This window comes from Austrofundulus limnaeus, unplaced genomic scaffold (assembly GCF_001266775.1).
Source record: "Austrofundulus limnaeus strain Quisiro unplaced genomic scaffold, Austrofundulus_limnaeus-1.0 Scaffold1108, whole genome shotgun sequence".
NCBI classification, from domain to species: Eukaryota; Metazoa; Chordata; class Actinopteri; order Cyprinodontiformes; family Rivulidae; genus Austrofundulus; species Austrofundulus limnaeus.
The window spans coordinates 81,560-82,063 of NW_013953510.1; positions in this window are offsets into that span (position 1 = coordinate 81,560).

A 504-nucleotide genomic window follows, 5' to 3' on the forward strand; every position below is an offset into this window, starting at 1 on the left:
ATGCACCACTGTGGGAGTGGCTCTAATCTCGTTATGCACATGTGTAATGACAATAAAGGCATTCTATTCTATTCTATTATATTCTAGTATTTATCACATTACAGTGTAATTGATGTTTTACAGTTGTAATTACAAAAGTCAACATTTTTTACATGCACTGAGATTGTTTTCTGGTTATAAATAAAAATCAGACATGGCTGCATGCAGCAGAGACAGGAGAGGAAACAGGAATACAATAATCATTTTTGGGCAAATCTCTTAAATCTGTTACTCATTTGACAGGCCTTTCTTGCTGTGTAATTAGCTGATGACACTAGGTGGCATCAGATAACTGCAACATGGTGCAGGACTGTCCTGCAGTGTCCAAAACCGACTGGAGAGTGAGACAAAAAGGACAAGGCTGTCCCTAAAAAGCGTTTCTCTGTTTCTTGATAGAGACAGCGGTTTGACAGCTATTCTTTCAGGCAAGAAGCCAAAATACACACACACACACACACACACACA